Source organism: Lactuca saligna, chromosome 8 (assembly GCF_052625555.1).
Source record: "Lactuca saligna cultivar CGN05327 chromosome 8, ASM5262555v1, whole genome shotgun sequence".
In the NCBI taxonomy this organism is placed as follows: Eukaryota; Viridiplantae; Streptophyta; class Magnoliopsida; order Asterales; family Asteraceae; genus Lactuca; species Lactuca saligna.
The window spans coordinates 96,879,567-96,897,509 of NC_136424.1; the positions used below are offsets into that span (position 1 = coordinate 96,879,567).

A 17,943-nucleotide genomic window follows, 5' to 3' on the forward strand; every position below is an offset into this window, starting at 1 on the left:
AAAGAATTAAAGTGGTTTACAAGGGTACGGGCCTAGCCCTTTTCCTACGGAACAAAACCTCTATTTAGATGCATCCATTGCCAGCCCAGAAATATATGTTGCACATATCCTTGACTTGTTGGGAAATTACAGTATTTACAAATGACCAGACCTCACATTGGTTATTCAGTCAATTTCTTGCTTCTCCTCGACAATACTATATGGATACAGATGCTGCAGTAACAATCTTGCATTATCTCATATCCACACCTTGTCAAGGGATTTTTCTCACTTGTTCTCGGAATTGATGTTTAGTTGCTTATAGTGACTAAGATTTGAATTGATGTGAGCTTACTTGAAGATCCGTAACTGGAAACCTCATTTTGTTAGGTCACTCTCCCATTTCTAGGCGCGCTAAGAAACAATTAGTAGTTTTCCGCTCATTTGCTAAGATGAAATATCGTGCTATGGGTACAACAGTTAGTGAAAATTTGTGGTTACATTGGCTGCTGCGTGATTTGGAAGTTGCTCCTATAAGACCTACTCCATTGTACTGTGATAATCAAGCTGCTCGGAATATAGCTAACAACCCTGTGTTCTATGAGAGGACAAAGCATGTTTAAATTGATTGTTATTTTATCCGTGAACCAGTTTAATCACATGAAATAAAGCCTTTGTGCATTCACACTAAAGACTAGATTCACATTTTAACTAAACCTCTCAACGGTGAACGACATTGCTTTCTGTTAAACAAGCTTGGTGATCTCGATCTTTACACTCTAGCTTGAGGGGGAGCAGTGGCGGAGCCAGACTCAAAGCAAAGGGGTATCCTAATTTTTTTTTCCGGGTATCACCGCAACGGCTGAGCATGGGGCGGGTCGGATCAGTTTTGACCTAAAATCAAACCCAAATCTGATAGCGACGGTTTTGAATCTTTTAAAACCAAACAAAACTCAAACCCATCAATTTGATGTTATGGTTTTCAGTTTGTACATGAGTTTCCTCGTTTGGTTTTGGTATTAAACTCAAACCTTAATAGAATCGTTAGCTAACTTTAAGTCTTGTTATATAAACATAAAGTTGAAGTATTTTTTGATACTTGAATCAATGTGGGACTCAAAGTTGATATAAAATGAATCATGATGATAAGATTTTATAATAGATGAAAACAACTGAGTTTACATGTGTTTTGCGATGTGGGATAGAATAGCTTAGAAATTAAAAGAGAATAGAATAGCTGGAAAAATAAAAGAAATATAAACAAAGGATTTGTAGGGAATAAGAATTGATCTTAAGACCTTTGTTTCAATAACCCAACACCTTACCCAGTAGACTAGCTATATGTTTGTGTTTATAAGTGAAGGGATGCATATATATATACACTAAAAAAACGAAAATTTTCTAAAAAAATTACATTACCGAAATTTTTTTGAGGGGTATCCCGGGATACCCCTTGGATCCGCCTATGAGGGGGAGTAATAAGAATAATGAGGATTCACATTTATCCTTATCTTATCATCCAGTCTTATCTTATTTTGTTTAAAATTTTATGTTTATCATTCCCATATTTGAAAGGATTCTCCTGTATATATTCTTGCAGTTGATTAATGAAAAGATTAGATTTCCTATTCTCAAACTTACTATACTTTTGTACTAGGATGATGAAGACAAATCAAACACCAATGTGGGTGTTATCTTTCATCTCAACAATATGGCATGGATGTTTAGATCTTGATATTTCGGGTGATTTTGTTTCCGAATTTTGGATCTTGTTTTCAAATAAAAATTCGGAAACTCGAGATTTTGTTTGAAGTCCGCAAATCGATTTGATGACATCGTTTCACATTTCATCTTTGTGATGATTTTTTTTTGAAGGGCTGTTGGTGGTTAGAAATTAGTAGAATTTGTGATGATCTGCAGGTGAGATAGTGGCGAAAGGAGGCTGTTGGTCAGGTCGCATCTTTGTGGCAACTTACAGGTCTGGTTGTGGAAGGAGGCTGCAATGCAAATCTGGTGGTTAGTTTTATAAAACGGCTTAATAAAAGTTGCTTGTTGTGTATTTTTTCTAATAACTATTATCCATAATCAATAACCAATAATAATACATCATATATTAATAAAGTTAAAGTGCATAATGATATTAGTGACAAATGAATGTGATGGAATGATGAATGGGTGCTAATTTAAGAACCAATTGGGTTTATTTAAAATTATACTTTTTCATATTCTATTGCGCATCGACGAGAGGTACCAGGTTTACAAATATTCTCATATTCTCATAGGCATCAAGAGTACTATAAAATAATGTCATTCATATCAATGAATTCGCAAGTACAGCCACAATGGCATCCTCACAAACACTTACCACTCTCTTCATCCTTTCTCTTTTAAGCTTCTCTTACGCCGCTTCAGCTCCTTTCAAACTGCGAAAACCCAAAGCCATTCACCTTCCGATTAGAAAAAATCAAACAACTTCCCAGTACTACACCACATTTGAGTCTGGACACCCTGAGTCACCTACCATAATTGATGCATTGATTGATCTTGGAGCACCATCTGTGTGGTTTGATTGTACAACCTATATCTCGGCTTCATATAAACGAGCATCATGTGGTTCAAACAGATGTAAGAAGGCGAAGGGGCTATCATGTATAGGATGCAACTCGACTCCTAGACCAGGGTGCTCCAACAACACCTGTGGTGTGTTCGCTTACAACCCTTTTCACGATTACTTAACTATTCAAGAGCTTGGTGAAGATACCATAAGGGTATATTCGACAGATGGTGCATATGTTTGGTTTAGTTACGACGTACCCAAATTCCAATTATCTTGCGCAGATTCCCTCACTATAGAGCGCTTACCTGGTGATCATACTAAAGGGTTGGTTGGCCTTGCAAGAGCCGAAATCTCACTTCCATCACAAATTTCATCTTTTTTCAACTTGGCTAAAAAATTTGCACTTTGTTTACCTTCATCATCTGAGAATGGATTAGGGGATGTATACATTGGCGGAGGTCCATATTACATGCTTCCTAGTATCAAAGATCAATCTCTGTCGCTAGTAACCACCCCTCTTGTTGTCAATACGTTTGGCACTGGCCCCATTATTTCCGAAGGAGAGCCTTCCGTTGAGTATTTCATCAATGTCAAAAACATTGAAATCAGCGGTAAACGTGTATCTTTTAGTCCATCTCTGCTATCTATTGATACAAATGGAGTTGGGGGAACAAAGATCAGTACTACAGTACCTTATACCATTTTGCAATCGTCCATTTATAAACGGTTTGTTAAAGATTTCATCAAGGAAGCATCACTGAACAACATAAAAAGGGTAAACTCTGTCGCACCTTTTGGGGCGTGCTTTGATTCAAAGACTGCTCCCAACACGATAACTGGACCAGCAGTTCCAAATATCGACCTTATTTTGGAAGGCAGTAGTGTAAGCATGAGAATATATGGTGCAAACTCAATGGTGGAAGCTAAGAAGAATGTAATATGCCTTGCATTTATTGATGGAGGAGCTGAGCCAACAACATCTATTGTCTTAGGTGGGCATCAGTTAGAGAATTATATTCTTGAGTTCGATCTAACTGCATCAAAGTTGGGACTCTCTTCGTCTCTCCTGCTCCAGAACACGAGCTGTTCCCATAGCAGGGTATATTAATGGGACCCTATATTAATTCCCTGTGTAACTTAAGATTTGTATTTGCTTTGTTCATCGTTTCTGTTTCTCTTGTAATGTTTTGAAGCAAAAGACCGATCGGCATAGTCTTTCATGTCAGGTTGATATTGTATTGTATATCTACTTTCTTTTGTATTCCAAGAATCATGTTTTAGTGAAAGATGTCTATCGCTTTTTTCTTTTTCGGTAACGGAATAACATTGGAAATGTAACTAAAAGTGAAAGAAGAATCTTAATAGTATTTTAAAGAAATGTTAATAGCTTGAGGGCATTAGAGGAGATTTTCTAATCTTTGTTTTCATGAGTTTAATATCGATTATAGATTGTGGTTGACAGACACAAAGATCAATCGGATCATATTTTTCCATCACCACTTGACAGATTCTTTTTATATAAAATACCGAATCACACTTTTCCATTCCCATCGGGTAGATAAAAGATAAATAAAATAACACGTGACTTAATTGACAACATAGTTTATTGCATACTCTCACTCCTATTGTCCTACATCAATAGACTATTAATAGTAACAGGAGAATCTTAATACTCGCACTCCTATAGTCCTACATCAATACTCTCACTCCTATTACTTGACAACATGTTTTAATTCTTTTGTGTGCATCGAAAAATAGATACGCCGAGGACGATTTCATTCTAAAAGGAGAATCTTAATAGTATTTTATAGTAAATAAAACTTTATATATGGTCTTTATGGCTTTTGCACGCACGTGGTTTTAGTCTTTAAAGAAATCCAAAGTGTATTGAATTTCATAAAACTCAATGACTTACACATCATTTTTCTGGAATACAACTATATTATTATTTTTTTCTATAATTCATTTAACTCTACAAAATTCAATACAATATACAAAAGGTAATTTATAATATATATTTAAGAATTAATAACTTTTTTTTCATTGAACTTCAAATCCGTTGAATACCAATGTGACATCTCATAATGACAGAGTTTCATTTATTGAATGATACATAGTGATATCTCATAATGACAGAGTTTCATTTATTGAATGATACATAGAACTGCAACCTCATTCAACTATTCTATTGAAAATTATGGATGCCGTAATACCCTGTACTCGAGTTTTTTTAGGAAGGAAAAGAAGATGAATAAGAGGGAAGGAAGAGGAAAAGGAAGGATTAGTAATTTTTATTTTCCTTCTTTTCATTCCCTTTCCTTTATTTTGTTTTCATTTTTCTTCCCTTCTTTCTCAATCATCCCAAAAGTGGAAGTATAGAAGTCATAAAAAAATAAGTCTTTTCTTTCCCTCCTTTCATTCATATTCTTTCTTAAATGAAACTCAAGAACACCGTTCCTTCACTTTCTTTTACTTCTCATCCTTAACATCATGTTCTTGATCTTTTTTCATTCCTTCCATTTCTTAAATGAAACTCGAGAACACGATTCACCCCCCTTTCATTTCAATCCGGCCCCTCAAAAAAAAAAACAAAAAAAAAAAACAAAAAAAACCCTCTTTCCTTCTCTTTCTATCATTAAAAAAAACTCAAGAACATCGCTTTCCTCATATTTCCTTCCTAAAAAAACTCGAGAACAAGCTGTAAAAATATACTTAAGAATATCTCTTTCCTTCCCTTTCTCTTCTTAAAAAAATCAAGCAGATCTCTTTCCTCTTATTTTCTTCCTAAAAAAACTCGAGAACAAGCGATAAATTTAAAAAATTTCATGGAAAGTTACTGTGCTTTTCAATTTCTATCATGGTTGGTCCCATACCACATAAAAAACTTTTGTACCTTATTTTATTTTATTTTATAATTTGTTTTCACTGATTTTACATTTAATAGAAAAACAATAAAAACAAAAAAAAAAACTTACCCCACCGCACCCACCCCTATCCCACAGTACACTACCTTACCCTACTCTACCCTTTTCCCTTCCCATCCCCTATTAACACCACAAACACCACCACTTTCTGTTGGATTAAGTATCTAAGACCATAACTATATTTGATATGTATTTGATTTGATTATGAGCATGGTCCTTTTAGGTTGCCTTCACTCATGCAACTTGATAAGATGACTAGAGGAGAGAGAGAGAGAGAGAGAGAGAGAGAGAGAGAGAGAGAGAGAGAAGGAGAGAGAAAGAGAGTAGGATTTGTTATATGAATAATAAATTGATACCCAGAATAATTTTATTAATATATTATAAGATTAATATATTATTTGAAAATCATATTATTAACTAGTAATTAATCAAAAATTAATTTGATATTAATTTTGGGATTATAGGAACTGATTAATAATTGAGGGAATGGTTTTGCAAATCATTGATAGTTGTGAAACTGGGATTATGATTCCTTGCAAGTGGAGTGGGCGGAATTTATAGGTGATCCCATAAGAATTCATCCAAGGGCTTGGTAAGGAGGTCATGTTGGATTTGTGTCTCAGTCCATAACTATTTTGGTATGTAGTTGACCCGATGGTGCATGGTCCTTTTGGGTTGCCTTCACCAAAGCAACTTGATTGGAAAAATAAATAAAGAGAGAGGTTATTATGATTTATTAATATGTTATAAGAATAATATATTAAAGGAGAAATCATATTTGTTTAATTAATATTGGTCAATAATTAATTAGGAATTAATTTTGTGATCAAGTGTAATTAATTAAACTAGAGGGGCTGATTTGTAATTATGTGATAGTTACAAAATAAGGTAAGGATTATCTTAAATATAGGGTGAACGAATTTAAGGAGATAATGCCTTAGAATTCGACTAGGATAAGGGTTTCTAAGACTTATCTTATGGTTACTTGGTGGGCAAGCAACTAGGTAAGGATAAGGACTAAAACCCTAATCTTTACACCTATATAAACCCCCTAAGGCTCATGAATTCATCTAAGCCTTCCCAAGAGGTCCTAAGGACGAATTCCTACCTCTCTCTTCTCTCTTTATACCTTCTTCATTTGCTCTTGGTGTTTGTAAGCCATTAGAGGAGTGACACTTGTGACTCTAAGCCTTCCAAAGTCAATACAAGGAGATTTGGGATTGTTATTGCTACATAACAATCAAGGTAACATCTTAAACCTAATTATATGTTAATATCAATTTCCATATGCTAGAATTAGGGTTTATAGTCTTGGATTCAAAGCATGTACAATAGAGAAACCTAGATCCAAGCATTAGGGTTTGTATGAGCACATAGGATGTCTTATGACCAAAACCCATCAGTGGTATCAGAGCCTAGGATGGTTTCAATTGTATTGATGCATTGTATATCTAAAAAAATTGATTTTTTGGTGTTCAAGAGGCTGGACTCGCTGAGTCCATAGCTGAACTCGCCGAGTCCAGGGTGACTCGACGAGTCAACTCGTCAGATAGTGCTTATCTCGGGATTTCTTGCTGTTTTTGCATATGGATAGTTACCTTATCATGTTAGATCAATATTAATCCGATTATATGATATATTTGACTATATTTTTGATCTAAATGAAGATATTTATCAATTAATAAGATAATTGTTTCCTTATAAGATAATTGATTAATTGTTTTGCAAGAAATCATTAAATAAATCAAATATGGATAATTATGTGATTAAAATGTTAATTTAAAATTATTTGTTATTTGATCCTTGTTGTTATGAAAAGTTTCATATTTTCCCCTTTAGGTTTTATAGTTTAAATTTGAACCCAAAAGTTTTGAAGTTTTGAAATTTAAATAGTTAAAACCTCAATGTTTTGAAAAAGGTTTCAAAACTTGCCCTCAAGTTTTGGAATTTAAAAGTTGATTAAAAGTTGATTAGGAATGTTAAATTCTAGAACCCTAGTAATGTTTTGAAAAGTTCAAATCACTCCCTCATGGTTTTATTAATTGATTAAGGTGTATAATTAAAAGAGATTTAATAAATCCATAAAAGTTTAGGTTTACAATTTAATTGAATTAAAAGTATAATTGTTAAATTTGATCACCTAATATTTTAAAAGTGTAAAATGCACCCTATACTATATATAACATTAAAAGTCTAACATTATATATATGTATGAGTAAAAGTCAGTCTTACCGTTAGTAGGCCTCATTCATGAAGCTGGTTTATAAGGGGTGTTTAAGGAAATTGCCTATAATATGGCGATTGAATGGGTATCCACTCTTATCCACCGCACTCTTGACTAGTGGAGGGTCGTTAGCCGAACGGGTAGGATAGGACGAAACCTTCCATTATAAGTATAATGAAATACAAAGTAACTAAATGTTTTGCAAATTCCCAATCTTAGTTACTTAGGCAAAAGTGAATTGATGCAATTCCATGAAATTACACTTTGTGCCCTTGCGAAGACGTTAGTGGAGCGTGTGTGGTTTACCAGCAAACTAAATGATTCTAAGAAAAGGTAGCAAAGGGTGACTCAATGTTTGTCATAGTTCAGTGGAGTGTGTGTGGTTTACCGGCACATCAAATAGGTGACTGTAACATGTGAGGGCACCATGTAACTTTGCATGGTTATTCACACCCGCTTTATGATCCTTGGCATCCCAGTCACAAACAAGAGGGGCATATCGAGATTTAAACATGCCATTGAAATATTCAATGAATCTCAAAGGATCTAGGAGTTTTCATAGATTTAAAACTTAAATTTCTTTTTCGTTTTTCATGGTGGAAATTAGTGAATCGTCATTCACTTACCTTCAAATATTCTGCAACTAGATTACGACATCCCTTTTCTAGGTTGTAGCGTATTGTGTTGGGTCCTAGCCTTAGTATCTCATTTGGGTGATTTACTAAGGACTCAATTCGATCAACTAACTTGAATTTGTTTTCTCCCGTTTTGTAGATGTCAAAGTTCGACAACTATGGTCTTCCCAAATCCCGTGGAACAAGCATTCCACATGAAGATGGTATTCCACGATTCGATCGAGGAACAAGAAATCATGCTTCACTTCCTCCGCCTCCTCCAATTGTTCTCCCTAACCCACAAGATTGTAAAATTGAAAGGTTTAATATCACTCAAGCCCTTTTGGCTAGTAAACATAAGGAAGGAAAGTCGGTGTGTGCACACATCTTAGGGATGAAGTCACACATTGATAGGTTAAGAATGATGGGATCCGTTGTCGGTGAAGAGATGGTTGTTGATTGGGTTCTTCAGTCACTTCCTAACTCGTATAGTGAGTTCGTAAGAGAGTACTATATGATGAACCACGACGTGACCCTTATTGATCTCACATATATGCTTATTGCTGCTGAATCAACAATGGTTTGGCGCAATAGAAAAAGCAAAGTTGATTGGTGAATCTGCCTTCAAGACCTCTATGGATATAGACAATGGCAATGAAAGACATGCAATGGTCAAAAAGTTTGATCATAAGAGAAAGGCGATGTCTGAAGTAGTTCCATGTGTTGTTCCAAAAGAGTCAATTTGCTTTTATTGCCAAGAGAAGGGGCATTGGAGACGAAGTTGCCCTATTTACCTAAGAGATCTAAGAGATGGGAGAGTCAAAAGTATGACAACGCTTCAGGTAAAATCCACTATCTAACTCCGCTAAGTTCCTATTCATTGATTCTTAATACATGATGTGATAAGATTGCATTTGAATGTTTTGCAGGACCGGTGAAAAGAAAGGAAGCTTGATAAGAGAGCAAGATGAATCTAATCACAAGAGATGGATCTCGATCGCATGGACTTGAAGATTGAATTTTGAGCTTAGATAGTTATGAGAGAGTTGTTAGAAATTTTCCTTTTACATAGTTTTCAATAGATTTTGCATTGTAAGGACAAATGTTTTTCCGCTGTTTTTATAAATAAAATAGATTTTGTTTGACTTATTTATTTATTTGTTTACTTCCTTGCAATGAAATCGTTATGAAAATTGATGCTTGCATATTTCTACAACGAATGGATATGATTCTTAGTTATGTTATTTATGGAAATGTTGAGAATTTACCAAATAGGGAGAGTTTCTCATCGCCCAAATTTCAATTGGACTGAAATTTGTTATCACGCAACTTGGTTGCATGATGAATGAGAAATTTCATATTTGGAAATTAGACAAATTCGTTGATAAAGTGTCAAGTGAAGGACTAGGAGATCAAGTACACAAAGTTGTGTGTTGATCAAGTTCACCATAAGAGTAACAAAGATATTCGTCATGATTTACTAAAGGTTTAGTAAATATGATTATACTTACAGGATTAAGTGTAATTCTGAATTGATTAAAGGGTTTAGATCAATAGTAGAACGAATAAGAAGAATCAAGTAGGTAGAAAAATAAAAGTTTCTCCATTCTAAGAAGAAGGGAGAGTAGCTTTTATGCTTTATGATAGATCTTAATGATTAAGAACCATATCTCAATTGATCCTCTAAGTGAGTCTTAGTAAAATTGTATGTCTAAGAAGAGGAATCTAGGATTGAAGAAATGGTTAAATCAAGAAGTCTATCATACTTCGTTCCAATAACAAGTCTTAAAGTTAAGATTGTGACAATGAGTGAAAAGTATTAAAGGTTTATAACATTCATCAAATGTAGAAAGTTGTGATGTCTTGAATAAGACAAAGACCGACTAGGACCAATTTATGAAGTGTTTTGATAAAAACTACACTAACTCTTGAATATTTGTTTGTCAAGAAATGGTTATTGACAAAAGAATCTTATATGTCAAGGAGTCAGTGGGAGCCTTAATGGTCTTGAAAGGTTTCAAGAACAAGTCAAATAAACCTTATTGATCATCACTAGCACACGAGTTGAGGTTTACAACCTATCGTGTTGACAATATTTTGATTATGTGCTGTTCCAATTGAGTTAATTATGCATGTGAGTCCTATGAGTTCTCATTTTGAACGCATAAAAGGCAAGGCACCTTAATCAATGAAAGGTACATTAATAGGAAAAGGTGAACTGCTTAACTACTTGGAAGACGTGGTGGGCAGTTGTGCTACAATAAGGCAAGAAATCAAGATTAAGAAAGTTCGGTCCATATGAGTTTGAATTTGTCATAAACTTTGTTTTTAACAAATTCACATGGATAGGAACATATACACCATTAAAATCTAACTGTCATAAGATTTCCTCCTTCATGAAAATGATTGTGAGGAAATGCTTTCACTAAGAAAGATTTTAAGAAGATAGTGATTGTAAAGTTGCATTCTCGAATTCAATTATGGTTACGGTATCCCTTTCCATGATTTGAATTGTGAGGTTTGGCAATTAGTCTTAATTGTTTAGACACACATATGAACTATCGAAGGCAAAGGTGTACAAGTTCAAGAAGCCTTGATAAAAGATTATCAAAGCATTAAGTATTAGAAACATGGACTTAAGAAATTCAATAGGTATTGTTTTTCTGAAAGTTAAGATGTTTATAAATACATGTCGAAGCTAGTGGGAGCATAAGTGTTATGTTTTATAGTAATCATCATGATAGTGGGAGCATAAAAGTTATGATTGTATGATTATTATGGAAAGTATTGCAAGTTGGCAATATTAATTATAGAAAAACAAGAGTTATACCTTGCAAAGTCGTAAGGGTTGTAAAGTTGTTTTGCTATAATTAAGGGAGCGAATATTATGCTTCATTTCAAATCTAAAGGCTTAGGTTGAGAAATGTTAATAAATTTAGTCAAAGGTACATAGTGTGTTCTTAAAATTTCGATTATGATTACGGAATTCTTTTTCACAATTCGAATTTTGAGAACATAGCAAATAAAACATTGTGCATCGTGTCCCATACGCTTCAGGTATAGGATCGATTGCAAATGCTTTAATGTTTGACCATTCTAAAATTTTTCCAAATGTCTAGCGCATTTAGAGGAAAAAGGGACTAGAATTTTTTTTGACCAAAATAATTAAACAACTATCAAAGGACAATCCAAAGTTCGACGAGGATTGGTTGCTTGTGAGTAGTTGGAAGCATGGTATTGACCATATTGACATTATTATGAATAGATAAAATTCTATTAAGAATGAGTTGTCATATGGAAAATATGGAAGCGTGTCCATATTAGGAATTGAATATTGAAAATCTATGACCAGATTAGAAACTTTTATGCAAAAGGATGTTCAAAGGAATGTACTTTGAGTGAGAGACATCATATCTAAGGAATTGTCTGTTGGGTTTTGAGCAATCTAACACTTCCTAAGTGTGCATGCAACCCTAATAAACCTTGGATCTATGTTTGTCTAAATACATGCAAAATAATAATTTTTCCAAGGTTCATAACTTATCTAACATGGCATGGGGGTACTTTTAAACATAAAATAACTAGAGGAGATTACATACCTTTTGATGATGAGTTTGATTCCTAAGGAGTTTGAGGGCCAAGCACCAATAGTGTGAATACCTCAAATGGAATCACAAATCACCACAAACTCTTGGAAAACTTTGAGAGAGTGTATACACACTTATAAAATCGGCCACACACAAACACACATACTCTAGTAACACTACTCACTCTAGTGGCTATTTCATGCAACATAAGCATGCTTATATAGTGTACATGATTAGGGTGAACCCATGACCTTTCCTTTTCCAAGGATCCATGGGTTAAAAGCTCCATGGACTTCCATACAAGCCTAGCCCATTAACAAATGAGTGTTAGCCCACACCATATAAAACTAATAGCCCACAATCTAATTAGTCTTCCTTTTAATCTCTAAATTAATTCATAATTAATTTAAGACTAAGACTAATTAAATAACATGACTTCATATTAATATATTATAACTTACAATATATTAATAAACATATGTCTATAACTCTCATAAAATTATCCATAAATAGTTTGGATGAAATGCAACCCAAATGGACCATGCCGGGTCGGGTCAAGTATATACCAAATAAGTTATGGACTTAGACACCTTATCCAACAGACTCCCACTTGGATAAGTCTAATAACTGTATTTGCGTATGTTACTTCAGGAACCAACCAGCAATCGTAGCTCTCGAAAACTCTGTTGAACTATGAAGCGCCATTTTAGATAAGTGATCATATAATCCTCTATTATCATGATATCAGCCGGACAAATACATGGAACAACGTCGTACTTATTGTCCAACAGTTTGTTTCCCGATTTTCGATTTGTTTGACAAAGAACTTAATCGAACACATCAATTTAGTTCTGACCGGCCGGTACATAGGTCACAACAAAATCATCGAGGGGCCCAGATATCGCTTCTATTTCTAGAAGGAACAGATAAATTGCGACTCATATACTTGTTCTACTACTTGTTGAATTGTACACAAAGTCACGTTTTATAACATCAAGTTATTGATGCGTTTACGTGCAATCAATGCACAACCAACTCATAGGTAACAACTCATATCTCTAGGTTTGAAGATTTATATGATATTACCGTCTCACGATCACTCGAGATAAATTCCATGAAGTGATACAAGTGAGCGTGGGTTTAATCCAATACTCATAACTTATGAGCACTCATGAATGTTGTAGCAACCATTGCTATGACTAAAACCATTTAGCCATCTACAAACTGGATTCATGACAGTCTTGATTCATACCTACTTCCAACATATGAACAACTGTGGAGTGTTTAAATAACTTAGTCATTCGGAAAGAATAACCTAGCTATTTTGGAAGTCAAAACATGCAAAGTGAAACACAATAATAATCGAATCCAATATGGTCTCAGAACCCTTTTGAATATAAATAGAACCACCTTTTATTTATCACCATATTGATTACACATTATTCATTGTACAATGTTTCAAACAATCAACTTAAGACTTGAATAAAAACAACAGTCGTCCCATGCTCCTGGCATGTACACTTTGTTTTTCTAAACAATAGTTATGCCATACTCCAAGTATGCACACTATGTTTGTCTATGATCCTTACATTGTGATGTAGATCAATTGAACATGATTCCAATGATACTCATTTCACAATCCCACATCCTTATTATAAATGTAAGAATTTCTAATTCCTACTATTTACCAAAAAACTGTTAGATTTTAAACTTTTATGCAATGTTCCTCTTGTAATGATTATACACAAATTCACAAAACTTGTCAACAGTCACTATAGAGTATTCCAAAGGAGATCAACTCTATGGAAATGAAGTCTCATATTCAAAGTACATTACTTTGAACATCCTTCTTGCATTAAGGTTTTCTAATCATACACAGATTGAATAACTTCCACCTATGGAGACATTTCCATAGTCCCATTTTGACTATCACTTCCGAACAAGAGTTACTTCTTTTCAGAACATGTTAATACGGTCCTTTCTGACAACTTACATCATACTTCCAACTTTCCCTGAGCAACCAATCTTTAGCGAACCTCAGATTGTCCTCTACAATTGCTTAATCACTTTAGTCATATCCAGTTCTAAACTTTTCCCTTCTCAATGCCTTAAGCATTTGGAAAATTTAGAAAAGATGAATATTATAGCACATGCAATCGATCCTATATCCGAAGCATATGGGACAAGATTCATGATGTTTGACATAAAGACATGATACTAGACCAGTCTTTGGCTACAATATTTTTTATTTGCCATGTTTTCAAAATTTAACTATGAAGAGGGATGCCGTAGTCATAATTGAATTTTGAGAACGCAATATATATAGAATTTCCTTAAGTCGAACCATTCAGACATAAAATTCATATATATGTCCTTGACTAAAGATGATTAAAATCTCAATCTAAGCTTCTAGAATTGAAATGAGGTATAATTTTCTCTCCCTTAATTATAGCAAAATGACTTTTTCAACCCCTGCAACTTCACGAATTGAACTTTTGTTTTTCTATAATTAACATTGCTAGCTTGCAGTACTAATCATAATTATCATGCTCCCACTAACATGATGATTATTAGCATAACACTTATGCTCCCACTAGCTCTGACATATTTCCAGAAATCTGCTGGACTTCTGAAATTTAGATTCATACACCATTTCTTAGATAGCTCACATGTGTGTCTAAACAATTTTCAGAACTATGAAAAGGGATGTCGTAATCATAGTCTCAATTGCTTAGGCATTTGTCATTTCTCACAAGTCCATGTTAGTGTGCCGGTTAACCACACACGCTCCACTAACGACTTTTGAAAATGCAAATAACACAATTGATATCTACGTAAAATCTACTTAATGGAAGCGTTTCCTCACCATCATTTTCATGAATCGGAGAGAAACCTTATGACACTTAGATTTTATAGTGTATGAGTTCCTATCCATGTGAATTTGTCAAAACCATAATCACAAGATAAGGTTAGTGACAAATTCAGCCTTACATGGATTAAACTTGTTCAATCTTAGTTTCTTGTCACCTTGGTAGCACAAGGCCCACTAATGCTTTCAATTTGAACTCTGATAACTCACATGCAAATTCAAGTTATTTGAAGTAGGTACAGAAATAAGAATTATGTCAACACGATAGGTTGCAAACCTTAAGTCGTGTGTTACTGATAAATTACAAGTTTTACTCTTGATTAAATCTTGAAACTCTTTCAGGATCTTTAAGGCTCCCACTGTCCCCTTGACATATAAGTTTCCCCAGTCAAGAACCATTCCTTGACAAAACAAATATTCAAGGGATAGTGCGGATTCTTATCAAGACTAACACTTCACACAATTGGTCTTAGTTGGTCTTTGTCTCATCCAAGACATCACAACTTACCAATCTCAAATGTACAAGGGTAGAAAACATTTTACTCTTACATTTGACTAGTGTTAATAAATCTTCCTTTATGTCACTCAAGGTTAAAATCTTGGAGTGTGACTCTAAGAATTGTTTTGGAACGAAGTATGACTCATCTTCTTGATTTTAACCATTCCAACAATTCATGACCCCTCTTCTTAGTCATAATAATGCACTAAGATGTCCTTAGAGTATGAATTTGTGATATGATTTCATAATCATTAAGATGATCATGAAATATGATACTAAAGTACTCTCCTATCCTTTCAGATTTGAGAAACTTTTATCTTTCTGCCTAATTTGATTCTTCTCATTTGTTTTGTCATACATTGTAACCTTTCCAATGTTACAGAATTATACTTAACCTTATAAGTATAATCATATTTACTAATCTTTAGTAAATCATGACAAATCAATCTTTGTGGTGGACCTTGACCAACGCACACCCAGTGTACCTAATTCGTTAGTCCTTCAATTGACTCACATGTACATGTGATCAAAGAATTAGTCTTAATTTTCAAAGATGAAAATTCTCATTCATCATACAATACAACTTGTATGATTCTAAGTTTCTATCCAATTGAAGCTTGGGTGATGAAAAACTTTCTTTATTTGGTAAATTCAGACACTACCACAAATAAAAGAATCAAATCCACTTTCCAATATTGCTATTACTGGAAACATATAAGCAATAATTTTCCACAGATGCCATTGTAAGGATATTTTTAAAATAAATAAAATTAAAACCCTTTTTTTCTTTTATTTTAAAACTTTGCGGAAAAACTTATCCTTACAATCCACATGAAAACCTTGTTGTTATCTATTCATAAGCAATATATTACAACTCTTAAGCAACAGCTCAAAATTCTGATTACCGAACCATGCGATCGAAACCCACCTTCGCAATCAGAATCAACATATACTTACTTTAAGCTTCCTATCCTTTCTTTGATTCTTAAAAACATCAACATGTGACCCATTCACATTATGTAATAAGAATCTCCAAATAGAAACTTAATAGAGTTAGTCAGTGGACTTTAACTGAAGTAGAGTCAAACTTTTTGACTTGATCAATCTTATGATCTTTCAGGTAAATATGGCAGCTTCGCAATCAGTGTCCCTTCCTTTGGCAACAAAACAGATGGACCCTTTGGTAATGGTACATGAGACTATCTCAGACTTAGCCTTTCTCTTTACCATTTGGTCAACCGAGTTGACTATGGCCGATCCCTTTCCAATGGGAAGTGAAGTGCTTTTCTAGACATCCAATGATACCATTGCCAATGTCCATTTAAGGTTTGGGAAGTTGATCTTCTAATAAAAATTTGCTTTACTAGTGTTCCGAATCATTGCTGAATCTGCAGCACTGAGCAAATAGATAAGATCATTAAGGCTCGTGTCATAGTCTGTCTCATAGTAGTCCCAAAGAGACTCACTATGTTACTAAGAAAGTGATTGAACATCCAACTTTCACGAGACTTTGACACCCAACTCTCCCGGCTTGTCAATATGTGACTTTATCTCCAAGATGTGAGCACACATAGACTATGCTTGCCAATAGGGATTGAGTGACTTTAAACTTTTCAAGAACTTGTGGGTGAGGGAGAATAATTGGAGGAGGTGGAGGAAGTGAAGCATGATATTGAGGGACATCGTCTCCAAGAGATTTGGGAAGATCATAGTTGTCTGAACCAGACATCTATAATGGGAGAAAATCAAGTTAGTTGATTCAAAATCCTTAATATAACACCCAATATGAAATATTAAGGCTAGGACCCAACACAATATTTTATAATTTGGAAGAGGGATGTCGTAATCCAAGCTATAAAATATTTGAAGGTAGGCGAATGACTATTCACCAATTTCCACCATGAAAAACGAAATAATTTATTAGGTTTTAATTGGATTTGAAATTCCTATATCCTTTGAGATTCATTGAACTTTTCAATGGCATGTTTCAATCTCGAGTGTGCCCTCTCAAATTTTGTGACTGGGATGCCGAGGATCACAAAACAAGGTGTGAATAACCATACCAATTCACTTGGTACCCTTAATATTATCACCTAATCAATGTGTCGGTTAACCACACACGCTCCATTGATCTATGACAAACATTAATTCACCCTTCGTGGTCCTTACTAGTCCAAGTTAGTGTGCCGGTTAACCACACACGCTCCACCAACGACTTGGTAAGGTACAAAGTGTGAATTCCATGGGCTAGCACCAAATTCACATTTTTCCTAAAGTAACTAAGATTGGGAATTAAATAAAAAAAATATTTAGTTACTTTATAATAATCATTATACTTTTAATGAGAATTTAAAGTCATTGTCCTACCCGTTCGGCTAACTACCCTCCACCGGTCAAGAAAGCGGTGGGTGAGAGTGGACACCCATTAAGTCATCATTTTATAGGCAACAACCTTATACCCACCTTATAGACCGGCTTCGTGAATGAGGTCTACTAACGGTAAAACGACTTGTTCTTATACATATATATAATAATTAACCATTAATGTTATAAATAGTGTAAGTGTTGAATTTTAAATTTTAAAATTCTAAGTGTTGGAATTAAAGTTTATTAAAGTGTGTGAAACTTTTCCAAATTCCAAAACTTGAGGGCAAGTTTTGTAACTCTTCAAAACTTTTCATTTCATAACT

The 17,943-nt window shown here is 34.2% G+C and overlaps 1 pseudogene; it reads left to right on the forward strand.

Moving 5' to 3' along the window:
- The first annotated feature begins 2,320 nt into the window (after positions 1-2,320).
- On the forward strand, positions 2,321-3,822 carry LOC145012080 (putative aspartic proteinase GIP2 pseudogene; annotated as a pseudogene).
- Positions 3,823-17,943: the final 14,121 nt, after the last annotated feature.